The sequence below is a fragment of the Sus scrofa genome, chromosome 3 (assembly GCF_000003025.6).
Source record: "Sus scrofa isolate TJ Tabasco breed Duroc chromosome 3, Sscrofa11.1, whole genome shotgun sequence".
NCBI classification, from domain to species: domain Eukaryota; kingdom Metazoa; phylum Chordata; class Mammalia; order Artiodactyla; family Suidae; genus Sus; species Sus scrofa.
Genome location: NC_010445.4, coordinates 106044300 through 106059996, shown reverse-complemented (window position 1 = coordinate 106059996; position 15697 = coordinate 106044300). Strand labels below are relative to the sequence as shown.

Below are 15697 nucleotides of genomic sequence, written 5' to 3'. Positions count from 1 at the left end.
AGTTACATTAAATGGAGGGCAGCCAATGCAAAGTATTTAAAAAAATATTTAAAATAATTCTATAATGGATTTTACTGAAATAAAAACAATGATTTTAAAAGTAATATTGTCATCATTTCTAAGGATTTACTAGAAATCTCTTGCATTTTTATTTTCAAATTATTTGTTTGTGAATATCTGAAGACCTCATTCAAACAATTACATGAAAATAACTCTAATCTGGGAGCCCTGGTTTTTGCCTCGGTACAATATAAGAAAGAATTTTCTAACACTTAGAGTTGTCTAATATCCATCAGGTATCTTTAATAGATGAGTTTTCTGTGTAGAAGGTATTCAACTAGCAATAATGAATAATCAAGACTTAGTCCAGCCTTTCCAAATATTCTTGTAAAGAGTAAAAACATATTTTATAGTTGTGAAAAAAATGAAAAGGTGAAAACTGAAATGGAAAAATTGATTTTTGTTTTAAGAGGAGCATCTTTTATGTCATAACCTTAAAGATTATCAGGTGAAGTTTTTAATTATATAGTAGTTAAAATGTCTTGCATTCGTGAGTCTTAGGAATGTTACTTCTAAAATTCATAAAGTGTAACTTTTATAATGGCAAATAAGTAGGTAAAACTTGAATGTGAGATTTGTCATTTGTCATAGAATATTTTCTAAAAGTTTTGATTAAATAGGCACCTAAAATAATTTTTCCTTAATTGAAAGATTCTGAAAAAAAAAATAGCACTTTCCAGTGTTAATGAATTTGCCTTTTAAAGACTCACTCCAACAAAGAGAAAATAAGAAAGACCAAAGATTTGCTCATGTTGGTCATGAAATTAAGTTTGTATATGATACTAAATAAAGTCCTTTTCATTTTGCATTGTGAAAACAGTACTTTCCCCCGTTAAATATTATCATGTAGAATTAATCTTATAGGTTCTCAAATACTCTTATGGGCATGCCTTAGAGAGGTTGCAAGTTTGGTTCCAGACCATGGCAATAAAGTGGATATTCCAATAAAGAGAGTCATATGAATTTTATGGTTTCCCAGTACATATAAAAGTTATACTTACGTTATACTGTAGTCTGTTAAGCGTGCAATAGCATTATGTCTAAAAAAAAAGTACATACCTTAACTTCAAAATACTTTATTGCTAAAAAATGCTAACCATCATCTCAGCATTCAGAGAGTCATAGTTTTCTTGCTGGTGGAGTGTCCTGCCTTGATGTTCATGGTTGCTAACTGATCAGTGGTGGTTGCTGAAAGATGGGGTGCCAGTGGCAATTTCTTGAAAGCTGACAACAACAAAGTTTGCCACATCAATTGAATCTTCCTTTCACAAATGATTTCTCTGTAGCATGCAATGCTGTTTAATAGCACCTTACAACTTCTTTTAAAACTAGAGTCAATCCTTTCAAACCCTGTTCTATCAACTAAGTTTATGTAATATTCTGAATCCTCTGATGTCACTTTAACAGTCTTCATAGCGTCTTTACCAGGAGTAGATTCCATCTCAAGAAAACATTGCTTATCCATAAGAAGCAATTCCTCACCTGCTAAAGTTTTATCTTGAAATTGTAGCAATTCAGCATCTTTGAGCTTCACTTGTTATTAACTTATATTCTAGTTCTCTTACTATTTCTACCACATCCGCAATCTGAAGTCTTGAACCACTTGAAGTCATCCATGAGGGTTGTAATCAATTTTTTTCCTAACTCCTATTCATGTTGATATTTTGACCTCTTACCATGAATTCCAAATGTTCTTCATTGCATCTACAAGGGTGAGTTCTTTCCAGAAGGTTTTCACTGTTTAACCAAGGTCCATCAGACGAATCACTAGCTAAAGTAGCTAAAGCTTTATTAAATATATTTCTTCATTAACAAAACTTGAAAGTTGAAATTACTTCTTGATCTATGGGCTGCAGAATGAATGTTGTGTTTGCAAGCATGAAAACAAAACAACATTCATCTCATTGTACATCTCCATCAGAGCTCTCGGGTTACCAGGTTCATTGATGATCTTCAGTAATGTTTTGAAAGAAGAAATTTTTTTTTCTTTTTTTTTGTCTTTTTTGTCTTTTTTGCTAATTCTTGGGCCGCTCTCGCAGCATATGGAGGTTCCCAGGCTAGGGGTCGAATCGGAGCCGTAGCCGCCAGCCTACGCCAGAGCCACAGCAACGTGGGATCCGAGCCGCGTCTGCAGACTACACCACAGCTCATGGCAACACCTGATCGTTAACCCACTGAGCAAGGGCAGGGACCGAACCCGCAACCTCATGGTTCCTAGTCGGATTCGTTAACCACTGCGCCACGATGGGAACTCCTTTTTTTTTCTGAGTAGTAGGTCTCAACAGTGGGCTTAAAATATTCAGTAAACCACTTTGTAAACAAATGTATTTTGTAGTGTGGGCTTTGTGGTTCCATTGACAGAACACAGAGATTTAGCAAAATATTTAAGGGCCCTAGGATTTTTATAATGGTAAATAAGCTTGGCTTCATCTTGAAATAACCAGCTATCTTTGCCACCAAACAAGAGAGTCAGCCTGTGCTTTGAAGTTTTAAAGACAAGCGTTGACTTCTCTTTAGCTATAAAAGTTCTAGATGGCATCTTCTTCCAAAAGAAGTTTGTTTCCTCTCTATAGAAGAAGAGTTGTTTATGGCAGCGACCTTCATGTATTATCTTACATAGATCTTCTAGATAACTTGCTGCAGCTTTTACATCAGCATTTGCTGCCTGCTTCACCTTGCACTTTAAAGTTGTAGAGATGGCTTTTTTTCCTTAAACCTCTTTAAACAACCTGTGCTAGCTTCAAAATTTTCTTTGGTACCTTCTTCATAGAATTAAAGAGAGGTAGAGCCTTGCTTTGGATTAGGCTTTGGTTTAAGGAAATGTGCAGCTGGTCTGATCTACCCAGATCACTAAAACTTTCTCCAAATCAGAAATAAGTCTATCTTACTTTCTTATCATCCAGGTGTTCATTGGAGTAGCACTTTTAATTTCCTTCAAGAACTTTTCCTCTGCATTTACAACTTGGCTGTTTGACACAAGAAGCCTAAACTTCGGCCTTTCTCAGCTTTGCACATGCTTTCCCTGCTGAGTTTAATCAATTCTAGCTTCTGATTTAAAGTGAGAGATGTGTGACACTTCCTTTCACTTGGACACTTAAAGGCCATTGTAGGATTATTAACTAGCCTAATTTAAATACCGTTGTGTCTCAGGGAACAGGGAGGCCTGAGGAGGGAGAGAGAGACAGGGAACAACTGGTCAGTGGGGGCAGTTGGAACATACACATTTATCTGTTAAATTTGTTGTCTTATATGAGTGCAGCTTATTGTGCCCCACAGCAATTATAATGGTAATATCAAAGATATATATATCACAGTTCACCTTAACAAATATAATAATAACGGGGAGTTCCCATTGTGGCTCAGCGGGTTACAAACCCAACTAGTATCCATGAGGATATGGGTTTGATCCCTGGCCTTGCTATATGGATTAAGGATTCTGCATTGCTGTGAGCTGTGGTGGTGTAGGTCACAGATATGGCTCGGATCCTACGTTGCTATGGCTCTGGCTGTGGTGTAGGCTGGCTCTGATTCGATCTCTAGCCTGGGAAGTTCCTTATGCTACAGGTGTGGCCCTAAAAAAACAAAACAAAACAACCCAACCCCCCCACTATATATATAATAACAAAAAAGTTTGAAATATTGCAAGAATTACGAAAATGTGACACAGAGACACAAAGGGAGCAAATGCTGTTGGAAAAAATGGTGCCAACAGCACCAAAAATGGTGATAGACTTGCTTGAGGCAGGGTTGCCACAAACCTTCACTTTGTAAAAACAGGAAGTGCAATAAAGTGAAGCATAATAGAAAAAGGTATGCCTATTCATTAATAAAGAATCCTTTTTTTCGAATCATGTTTCTGGCTATGTTAGTATATTTTCTGAGCCCTGGCAATTTTTGAAGAATATTACAAGGTTTGAGAGTAATATCTTGTCTATGTTTAAATTGAGGAGTATATATATATATATCATATAGATATATACAGACATGAACAGGTCTTTCCAGAATAAAAGCTCCAAACTTGATTTTTTTTTTTTTTTTTTTTTTTTTTGTCTTTTTGCTATTTCTTGGGCTGTTCCTGCAGCATATGGAGGTTCCCAGGCTAGGGGTCGAATCGGAGCTGTAGCTGCCGGCCTACGCCAGAGCCACAGCAACATGAGATCTGAGCTGCCTCTGCAACCTTCACCACAGCTCACGGCAACGCCGGATCCTTAACCCACTGAGCAAGGGCAGGGACAGAACCCGCAACCTCATAGTTCCTAGTTGGATTCGTTAACCATTGCGCCACCACGGGAACTCTTTGATTTCCATTCTTTCCCAAATCTTCAGCCTAGCAGCCATGTTCTGCCAACCCACGACTTTGGCACATAACGAATAAGATAGACACTGGTCTAATTTGGATGCAGTAAGAGCTTGTTAGACTCTAGCCCAGATGTGACAAACTAGCATTCATATCAGGCCAAAAGTTGCATGGTTTTATTTGGCCTAAGTAATAGTATGAAGAATTTTGAATCATTACTTAAAAGTTTGGATACATTGTCTAAAAATCTGGACTTCTGGTTTTTCTGGAAAACATAAATCAGATGACTTGGCAGTACAAGGCCTTTCAGGCCCAACAAGGCAGAAATTGGTTTGGCTTGAGATGGCTGCCTCCTCTAGACCGGACATGAATCTATTAGTTCTTTGTGCTTTCTGTATCCCATCGTTCACACAATATTTCATATGCATGTACAACCAGAGATTTACTTTCCTTGAGGGCTTGAGAATTTCAATTTTATTCTTCTTAATCATGTTGACCGCTTCTTCTACTCTACCTTTCATAGGCCCTTGCTTTTTCCTCCTCTGCCCATTCTACTATGGAGGAAGAAAATTTTTTCTTCTATCCTTTTAGGTTTATGAATGGGGTCTGCAAATTAAACTGACAAAGGCAGTTTCACAGGAGAAAAGGCATATACATTTTTATTGATGTTGTTGCTATTATTAATTTTCATGGTGTTTCACAGAAATAAAGTGAAAACCCCAAAGAGAAGGCTGGACTTCAGAGTTTACATTGCCACTTTAATAAAGAGTGATACATTGTAAAGTGACTCAACAAAGGGAAGGGAGGTTGAGTTTCCAGGGCTGGTAAATTGTGGGAAGGTAAATATGTGGGGAAACTAATGGAAGATCAGGGTTATTTTAGTAAGGTTTGTTTGTGCAGACATTTCAGTGCCAACTTTCTTTCTTCTTCATGGCCATAAAACTCCCCCATAGTGGAGATTTATGACACTCCTAGCTTCTTAGAAGTTTCTGCTCTTAGTCATTTAATGGAAGCTCTGAGAAGACTTCTTTCTGCATCTGTTGATTTTTTTTTTTTTTTGTCTTTTTGCCTTTTCTTGGGCTGCTCCCGTGGCATATGGAGTTTCCCAGGCTAGGGGTCTAATTGGAGCTGTAGCTGCCAGCCTATGCCAGGGCCACAGCAACTTGGGATCCGAGCTGAGTCTGCAACCTACACCACAGCTCACGGCAACGCCGGATCGTTAACCCACTGAGCAAGGGCAGGGATCAAACCCGCAACCTCATGGTTCCTAGTCGGATTTGTTAACCACTGCGCCATGACGGGAACTCCTGCATCTGTTGATTCTTGATTGCCTTTATCTCAAAATAATCTATGCCTGTAGCCTGAAAAAAAATTTCACAGCCTAAAATTTGAGAGTTTTTTTTTTGTTTTTTTTTTTTTTAGTAGACTTGCTGAGGACTTAAGCCTGGGAGATATCCTCTCAAAAGCTCTGAGGGACTGCTGCTCGCAGCTCTAAGAGGTCAGGGAAGAGGCAGAATATGTAGGAGTTTTGGTAAAAAAAATCAAATGATTTCTATTAATTAAAGGTAACACAAACACCTCAAGTTAATGAAATTAGTGCTTTTCTATGTATGGAAGATTCGAGTCTGGGCTTAATGAAATTATTCCTTTGAAATGCAGGTAAACTATCTAGGACCAGAATCCTGTTCTTTTCCATCCTGAATTCCCTCAGGGTACACTGTTGTTAGTGGTGGTGGGGCCACTGCAGTGGCTGACATCCTTTGTTTGCTGATATGACAGGTGGCATTCTTTGTGCAAATGCCAAAGTAGCATCTTTTTTGGCCATGCCCATGTCATGTGGAAGTTCCTGGGCCAGAGATTGAACCTGCACCACAGCAGAGATCTGAGCCACTGCAGTGCCAGTGCTGGCTCCTTGACCCATGGGCACAAGAAGACTCCCAAAGTAGCATTTTTGGAGTGGCACAGTCTGACCCCCTTCACTAGTCACATGGAACTTTTGCTATTCACTTAACACATCTTGCCCTCAACATCTCTATACTTTGTATAAGTTGCTCTTCTGCTTGAAATCCTCTTTCTCTTATCCTCCCTTTAGACAGATTCCTCTGGCCCAATCTTTTAAGACTCAGGGTGGGGGAAGCCTTCTCTGACTGCCTAAGGCACTCATTCTATACCTCCCAAAGCTTCCTTCTTAGCATCTTGTCCCAGACAGCATTCCTGCTTTAGGCAAGTGCACAGATGTCCTCTGGTTTCTCTGTTGCTTTGTTTAATTCTGCCCTGTGCTCAAGGCTGTGTTCAGCTTTACTGTGCCACAGAGGTATCCCATGACTGCACTGATTAAAATTAATTTTCCTCTTCTGGATTTCTAATGTGTCAAGCCTGACGATCATAACCATCTGGAAAACTTATATGGGCCCCGGACCTCATCCCAGATCCTGCCTCTGATACTCTTGGATCAAAATTTCTGAGGTTGGGTTTAGGAATTAATTTTTCTTAAGACCACCTCAGGTGGTTTTATAATTAGTCCTTCATGATTTAAAATTTATTAATGTTATAGTTTATGTTGCTTATTTAATATGTTCTGATCTTATCCATCCAGTTGCCATCCATGTCCTACATATTTCTTAGTACATTGATGCATACATAATAGGCATAAAACTGTTGATTACTTTATTGACAGGAAATTTTCCTTTCTCATGACCAGATTTTGCTTTCTTCTAAAAGAATAAAGCTATTCTTTGCAGGGACTAAATAAGTATACAACAATGAATTACACTCTGAGCTCTTGGATCATCCTGGAACTCAGTCAATGGCTATTTAAAACTAGTCTATTCTTGTAGGATGATATGTTCTCCACTGACTTAGATTGTTATTAGCAACTTTGTCTTTTATCCTAGAGGAGTGAAACATTTTGGTGTAGGGGGTTAGAATCCTCAAGGAGACTTTTCAAGCTCTCCCTGTCTCTCCCTGAGAAAAGTCCCCATGAGAATAATAGCTTTTTTATTTTTTTTTATTTTTAGGGCTGCACCTGCAGCATATTGAGGTTCCCAGCCTAGGGGTCGAACTGGAGCTGCAGCTGCCGCCCTACACCACAGCCACAGCAATGCCGGATCCTTAACCCACTGAGAGAGGCCAGGGATTGAACCTACATCCTCATGGATACTAGTTGGGTTTGTTACTGCTGAGCCACAAGGGGAACTCCCTGGGAATCATAGCATTTTAATGAGAAATGCTACTGACTGGGAGTGTGTTGTGAAAAAAACAGGGCTAATGCAGGATAAAGGCTCTAAATTACTCTGCTAGGGAGAGCCTGTCAACATGACATTATGATTAGATAAGTGAACTTGAGGCTGATTTAGGATGTCCTCAGCAAATCTTAGTTTCTAGTTCTTGATAACAGTTATATACTTAATTTCTTTATTATCACAATAGGATCATTGTTTTTTAAACACAATAAGAAGATACTATATTTATGTTAATTTTATTATTTTATATACTTATGTTTGAGCTGAAACAGTCATATTCAAATCTTTGTGTTAGATTACTTCCTGTTTTGGAGAATTTAGGTAGACACATAAATTTGACTCTGAAGAGAAACTTGGGACATCATTCTGGACCAGCCATTCTCAAATGCTTCCAAGACAGAATTAAGTGCTAATGGCTTAAAGCATCCACTGTGTGTGATAATTAGCTTCTCTCTTATGTGCCTAGAATGCCAGCTATCTATGTAATCTTATACTAGGAGAAAAGAGTCACATTTTCTCTAGACCCCAGATCTCTCCTCTGCTTGATAAAGGCTAAATTATTTAGATTACAGTGGTTTTCAAGTGTGTGTGTGTATCAAAACTCTCTGGAGGTTTGGTTTTTTGTTTGTTTGTTTTTTCCTTTTTAGGGCTGCACCAGAGGCATATGGAAGTTCCCAGGCTAGGGGTTGAATCTGAGCTACAGCTGCTGGCTTACACCACAGCCACAACAATGCCAGATCTCAGCCGTGTCTGCGACCTACACCACAGCTCATGGCAACCCGGATCCTTAACCCACTTAGTGAGGCCAGGACTTGAATCCGCATCCTCATGGATCCTAGCTGGGTTCGTTAACCGCTGAGCCTCGAAGGGAACTCCCTTAGAGGCTTTTTAAAACACTGAATGTCAGGCCCCACCCCTAAAGGTTCTGATTCTGCAGGTCTGACGTGAGGCCCAAGAATCTGCATTTCTAATGAATTCCCAGATAACAGCTGACACCCATGGTGTAGAGACCATAATTTGAGACCCATAGATCTTACATTGTTTAAAAAGACCATGTCAGTCAGTTAGTAAGAAACTCACAGCTGAAACAGTTTCATGAAAAAAGTCATACACTTTGCTAGCACAGTTCCACCCCCGCACCCCCATTCCATTTATTAAAAAATGCTGGTTGGAAGCCACTAATTTGATCTTTCAGGTCACCAATAGGTTGTGGGCAGCATTCTGAAAAACAGTGGATGAGGAAGTCTGTGTTTTCCACCTTTTGGATTTCATTCTATGGCTTAACCATCTTCATTTTATAGCTATGTACAACATGCTCAAAAGCATGAAAGCCTAAGAGGTGGCTACTCAGTAAGGATTCAAACACATCTGGTAAGCCTCATGGGAAGAGTTTGGGACTCGATGAGGAAATATCTGAAGTCTTGCCTTCAGCATCCTTTAGCAGTGAAAAACCAACATTCAGGCATTAAGCCAGATTGGATAAAGAACTCATGCTAAGCAGAGGCCATGTCTCTGTACAAACTTAATTATAGACACTGAGGAGGGCTTGCCACACACACACTCACACACACACACACATATTTTTAATGGCCGCACCCATGGCATATGGAGGTTCCCAGGCTAGGGGTCTAATCAGAGCTACAGATGCCAGCCTATGCCACAACAACTCGAGATCCGAGGCTGTCTGCAGCCTACACTACAACTCACAGCAACGCCAGATGCTCAACCCATTGAGCAAGGCCAGGGATGGAACCTGCAACCTCATGGTTCCTAGTCAGATTCGTTTCTGCTGTGCCACGACAAGAACTTCTGTTCTGAGCATATTATAGGACAATAACACTTAAGTGGACTTTTGACCTGGCTCAAGGGAAAATTGGGCCTAATTCCTAGAGTAGGAAAAGAGAGATAAAGGAGAGCTGTAAGGATTTTTTTTAAACCATTTTGGGGTATGATCTATCACTTGGGTTACAAGGAAGCTTTGTTAAATGACCAAAAGATGGCATTCCTGTTGTGGTGCAGCAGAAACAAATCTGACTAGGAAGCATGATGTTGTGGGCTCAATCCCTGGCATCGCTCAGTGGGTTTAGGATCCCGTGTTGCAGTGATCTGTGGTGTAGGTCGCAGATGCAGTCTGATCTGGCATTGCTGTGGCTGTGGTGTAGGCCAGCAGCTACAGCTCCAATTAGACCCCTAGCCTGGGAACCTCCATATACCGCTGGTGCTGCCCTAAAAAGACAAAAGACAAAAAACAAAACAAAACAAAACAAAACAAACCCGAAAGACATGATGGGGTTGGGGAGGAAGGAAGGTATTTGCTTTTTTCTTTGTTCACTTTATTATTGTGAACTTGGATTTAGGGAAACTGTGGATGACACTGTCAATAATATGGGAACACTACCACCAGAAGTGATGTTAAGAGTAATGCTAAGAGATAGGACCAGATTGCTACCTGAATTTCAGTAATGAGGACTATCTTTGAGGATTTTTTAGAAGGGAGATTCACAATCTGTGATTGTTTCCTAGGTTAAGATGCCCTGGGAAGTATATTTATTTAGAAAAGAGAGTTTCTAGGTTGTGTGAACTACCCTGCTCTCCCCCTTGAGTAATGAGGATACCTGAACCCATATCCTCTGATTTCTTAACTCAGTGCATATACATTTTTGTTATTGTTATTCGTTTGTTTGCTTACTTTTTGAGCAGGATGGACCCTAGCAGCACACTGTGTCCTCTAGAAGTCCCCTTCTGTCACCGCGACTATTCCTCCAGGCCTTGGAACCCAGACCAACCCCAGGGAGCCGGGATACCTTGTGAGAGCAGCACGCGCCTGCGCAGCGCTTCTGCGCGCAGGTGCCCTGGGGCGTTTGGGGCGTCTGGGGCCTCTGGGACGGGGAGAAGGAAGGCTGGAAGGCTGCCTCAGCCTAGCAGGCGGTCTTTTTGGAGTTGCCGGGTTACCCGCGCTGAGCTCCTGTTGCAGAGACGTGAAGGCCCTGACCCCTTGTATCTTTGTGCAGGGAAGACAGACCTAACGGGCCTCACAGGGCTCTGTGGGAGTCAGGTTCCCGCGTGTCTCTCCTCAGCGGACTTACAGGCCCCACCAGGATGGCAAAGACGAAGAGTTCCCGAGAGGTGCGGCCTCAGGGAAATAGGTAACTCGGTTTTGGAGCGGGGTGGCTGGGGGTGGCTCTGCGTGTCGTTTCGCACGACGTCTCTGCTCCGAGCGCAGTCTGTTCCTACATGTCCTGCATCTGCATGGTGAGTCTCACAACCCCTAAAGCTCACTGCTCACTTCGCGTTGGAGCAGCAGCCCTTGGGCACCGGGCCCTCCTGGCCTGCTGGGCAGGGCTACCCTCCCCACCCTGACCGGCCTCCTGGGCCTACAGGCCCCCTCTGTAAGCACCGTAGATGAGTTTGAAGGAGGGTTACCATATGGGCCTGCTGTTGGTGTGGGACGAAAGACCTGTGGGACAGTCCTTTTGTTTTTAAGCCAGGGTGTTTTTCATAGGTAAAAAATAGTTTGTGAGGTAGAATTTATTGTAAGACCCTCTGTTAATATAATAGATTTTTGGGAAAGCAGCACATGACAGAATGCAGGTATCTCTGGTGATGGTACTATTCCAGGAACAGGCCCTCTAAATTCTTTTAGGCAGAGGGGAGGTCAGAGTTTGTTCCTGAGCCTTTTGGGCCTTAATTGTTTTCAGCTGGAAATAATCTGCATGCCAAGGAGACATTTTGAGGGTCCCGGCAAATTTTGTTCGCCTACAACTCTATTGTAGTAGATCCCCTGAATAAGGTCCATCTTACCATCACGACAAGTATTGTGAATAATTTTTCTTTAACAGTTCCTAGGGTGTGGATGAGCTTTGGAGGCTGGTCATCCATATTATGCTGTGGTGAACCAGCTGATAAAACTATCCCCTGTGATAACTTTGCAGACATGTGTCTAATAAAGTTTAGCTCTAGGGAGTGAGATTGGAAAACAATGTTAGAAGCTTATGTAGGTTTCTGTTGGCTGCATTTGCAAAGTATTATTCAAAAAAAGATGAAAGTAAAGAATTGTTAAATTTACAATCAAGAATGAAAAGGAGCAGAGAAAGTCTTCAAATTCAGAGACTTACTCTTGAAAGAGACAATTGCTTCTCAATCTCAACTAGAAAAGGCCAATACTAAAAAGGCTTCTGAGCATTCAAAGCTGATTAAAATTCAGTCTTGTGTCAAGGGATAAATTCTCCACGTTAAAACAGTGGAGTGAAGTAAGATGTTTTAGAGCAAGCATCTACCTACATTGTCTTGACCAGTAAATCCCTCTGTTGATTTAAGGAAAACAGACTAAACGTCAGGTGCTCCCTCTGAAGACTTATTAACAATGCACATGCAATTAATTTACATGAGAGAGTCTTGAGGGCAAGAAAGCAAAGGAATGTAGTGGTTCTGAGAACTCTTCCTGAAAAAGAAAAATAAAACGAGGGATATAGAACAGGAATCAGAAGATGGGAGACCCTAATAAAAGAAGTTAATTGAGCAAAGGAGCCACACACCTGATCAAAAAAGCTGTGACTGACTTAAGCTTAACTGCGATCCTGAGTCCTGAACGTTCCATGGGCAGGAAGCAACCTGAGAAACCTGCTCAGTACTGGGGTTTGACCCAGTCCTCCTTCAGGTGTGGCTAAGAATGATGACTAGGAGGAACCTCCCAGAGGGTGGAACGAAACACAGAGGCAGTTTTAGGAGCTTCTGCTGGACCTTTCCCACCATGGTGACTCTTACTCTGCAGGTCAGAGAGCCATGTAATTTTCAGCTGCTGAATATATCTATCACTTTTCTACACTCAGAGGCCAGCAAAATGAGTAGAGTGTGGGCCTCTTTGGCAAATTGGAGGTAGTTTAGAGCTATGCTTCTGTATTCGTCAACCCTAAAGAGCAGTGCACATGACAGCATTTTGGTTTTCTTCATACTGGTGTCAGTTGGGACTCTGTATCTTACAGAACTGGATATTCCTTTTACTCTGTAGTTTTTCTGGAAAGTGACCAAATGTGTAACTATATATTGGAATACTGTACAGAAGCAAAAATGTGCAAACCATAATATTGTGAGTCTCAAACACTAAATTGAGTAACAGAAGCAAGACACAGAAAGGGTACATAGTGAGTCTATTCATAGAAAAATCAAAAACAGGTAAAACTAATCTATCACCTTTGATGTCAGGATAGTAATAACTTTTGGGAGGTTAATGATTGAGAAGAAAAAAACATGGGTTTCTCAGATGTTTGTAAAGATTTATCAATCTGTACATCATGACTTAAGTAGCTTATATTTGCTATGCTATAAATATTATATAAGTCTTTGTGGGTGGATCTATAGCTATATATTAATGTCTTTAGGATATATATACTTAGGAGTAATATTACAGAGTCATAGAATAGTTGTTTGTAATTTTTTAACCTTTTTTTTTTTTTAGTTAGAGGCACACTCATGGCATATGGAAGTTCCCAGTCTAGGGGTCAAATTGGAGCTGCAGCTGCTGGCCTACACTACAGCCACAGCAACACCAGATCCAAGCCGTGTCTGTCACCCACACTGCAGCTCACAGCAACATCAGATCCTTAACCCACTGAGCGAAACCAGGGTTTGAACCCATGTCCTCATGGATACTAGTTGGGTTCGTTACCGCTGAGCTACAACGGGAACTTCAATAGTTTGTTATTAACTACCAAGTTTTCCAGAGAGGTTGTAGCATTTTACATTCATACCAGGAATAAGTTAGAATTCCAGTTGCTCCACATCCTTGTTATTGTCAACCTTTAAATTTCCCTTTTGGCGAATGGTATCGAGCACTTGGCTGTCACTGTGGATACTTAAAATAAGGTATAGCACAATGTAAGCATTAAATAAGTATTTGTTAAATGAATGAAGGAATTATATATCAGGAGGTTCAACATTATGCTTTTATTAAATGTTTCTATATCTAAGCCAAAATTAATAGCACAATGCAACATATGGCTTTTCTTAATTCTTATATGTGAAGTTCCTGAAAGCAGAGTAGTCTTAACTGTTCTCTTTGTATACATGTTAGAGTAGTTAACAGACTCCCTAGCCCTATCACTGATTACCTGTATGATTTTAGGAAAGTTACATGACTGTTTCCAGCCTCAGCCTCCTCATCTGTACGATAGGTATTATAATAGTATCTAACTCATGGTGCTGTTTTGAGGCTTAGATGACACATCTATGTCATGAGTTTAGAACAGTGCCTGACATATAGTAAGCTATCAGTAAATATTACTGTTTTTTAAAATTTTGCAGAAATGTAAAACAAAGCTTATAGGCTCTTTTTTATTACATGTGCTTATTTTATTTTATTATTATAAAGTATAGTTGATTTACAATGTTTGGGTAAGTTCTGTTGTACAACAAAGAGACTCAGTCACACACATTGCCCTGTGTTGTACAGTAGGACCCCATTGCCCATCCATTCCAAATATAAGTTTGCATCCCCCAAAACTCCAAATGCCCATCCATCCCACTCCCACCCCTTCCCCCCTGCCTGGAACCCCAAGTCTGCTCTTCTTGGCCACGATCTGTTTCTATTTTTTGTTTGCTTGTCTTTTTGTTATTTTTTGATAGGACCATCTGTTCCATATTTTAGATTCCATAAATAAGTGTTATCATATGGTATTTGTCTTTTTCTTTCTGGTTTACTTCTCTTAGTATGAGAGTCTCTAGTTCCATCCATGAGTCTGCAAATAGCATTAGTTTTTTTATGGATGAGTAATATTCCATTGTATATATGTACGTTTTCTTAATTCATTCATTTTTCTATGGACTTTTAGGTTGTTTCCATGTCTGGCTGTTGTGAATAGTGCTGCTATGAACATAGGGGTGCAAGTATCTTTTTCACTGAAAGCTTTGTCTGGATATATGCCCAGCAGAGGAATTGCTGGATCATATGATAGTTGTATATGTAGTTTTCTGAAGTACCTCCATACTGTTTTCCATAGTGGTTGTACCAATTTATATGCCCACCGAAAGTAGAGGAGAGCAGCTTTTTCTCCACACCCTCTCCAGCATTTGTTATTTTCTTGACTTGCTAATGATGGTCATTCTGACTGGTGTGAGGTGGAATCTCATAGTAGTTTTGATTTGTGTTTCTGTAATAATTAGTGATATTAAGCATTTTTTCACATGCCTGCTGGCCATCCATATGTCTTCTTTGGAGAAATATCTGTTTAGGTCTTCTGCCCATTTTTGTTTGTTTTTTTACTGTTGAGTTGCATGAGTTATTTATATATTTTGGAGATTAGACCGTTGTTGCAACATTGGCAAAGATTATCTCCGATTCTGTGGGTTGCTTTTTCATTTTTTTGATGGTTGCCTTTGTTGTGCAAAAAGAAACTTATAGAGTTTTTTTAGTTTTGAAAAGTGGTGAAGAAATCTGAGAAACATACATTCTTTTTTTTTTTTGTCTTTTTTTGTTGTTGTTGTTGTTGTTGTTGCTATTTCTTGGGCCGCTCCCGCGGCATATGGAGGTTCCCAGGCTAGGGGTCCAATCGGAGCTGTAGCCACTGGCCTACGCCAGAGCCACAGCAACGTGGGATTCAAGCCGCGTCTGCAACCTACACCACAGCTCACGGCAACGCCGGATCGTTAACCCACTGAGCAAGGGCAGGGACCGAACCCGCAACCTCATGGTTCCTAGTCGGATTCGTTAACCACTGCGCCACGACGGGAACTCCCAAGAAACATACATTCTAAATACAGTTCTAAGATATTTTAATCACAGCTTTAAAATATTTTGTTGTTATCCCAGAGGTATTAATTGTTGCTTGCTCTCCCCCTTTTCCCCTTCTGTTGAAATTTTCTCTGCTATTGTTCAACCAACAACAGGACCTTGTGTCCTTCCACATCAGGTGTGTGACTGGAATACATGACTTAATGCTCCCAAGATCTATAGCCTCACATGAAAAGATGAGCTGGGTCAAGAATTTTTCTCCTTTGTGAATTTGGAGAAGTAAGACTGAGCCATTTGGTCATAGGGACAGTGGTGAAAAGGATGTGTGGAGAGCTCCTGAGGTGTAGCTGCAGGATGCCTAAGGTTAGGAGA

General features: G+C 40.5%; 1 pseudogene; it reads left to right on the top strand.

Moving 5' to 3' along the window:
• The window catches only part of LOC100511926, a 43105-nt pseudogene continuing 37708 nt past the window's right edge, over positions 10301 to 15697 (top strand).